Source organism: Seriola lalandi, unplaced genomic scaffold, assembly GCF_002814215.2.
Source record: "Seriola lalandi dorsalis isolate HSWRI2012SDOR001 ecotype SW California unplaced genomic scaffold, Sedor1 jcf7180002054933, whole genome shotgun sequence".
Classification (NCBI taxonomy): Eukaryota; Metazoa; Chordata; class Actinopteri; order Carangiformes; family Carangidae; genus Seriola; species Seriola lalandi.
Window position 1 is genome coordinate 1,838,645 of NW_019525485.1, and position 572 is coordinate 1,839,216.

The window sequence follows — 572 nt, forward strand, 5'->3', positions numbered from 1 at the left end:
AGTAATGTTGTATTCTGCTGCTTACACAACAACTGTGAACATGAAACTCAACACTGCTGTGATGACCATGCTGGAGTCGTAAAATCCATAATGTGCTGCACTGGCCACAATGCAACATTTGGAACTTATTCTCTGCTTGATACAAAGTCAGAGTTGGTGGTAGAGCAGGAGATGGTCTCAGTCACAGAAGTGAAGAACAGTGAAGCTACTGGCTTGAGGTAGAAGGTATGGCGAGATGCCTGTAACAGCTGGCAGAATATGGTGTACCTGTCTCTGTAGTTACCACCGAATGCCACCCCTCTGTGCAGAAGGTCCTGCGACAAAAACACCCATACATAAAGCATGAATATGACCTGTGGCACATTGTTAAATCTGTAAAGAAGAAATTACTCAAGACCCACAATGAGGAGCTATACGACTGGACAAGAATGATAACCAACCATCTCTGGTATTGTGCTAGCACCTGCAGAGGAAACGCGGCTAGGTTGAAGGAGAAATGGAACTCTCTCCCTCACCACATCACCAATATGCACCGCTGGACTTGTGGGGAGATGATGACAAGGTGTGAGCAT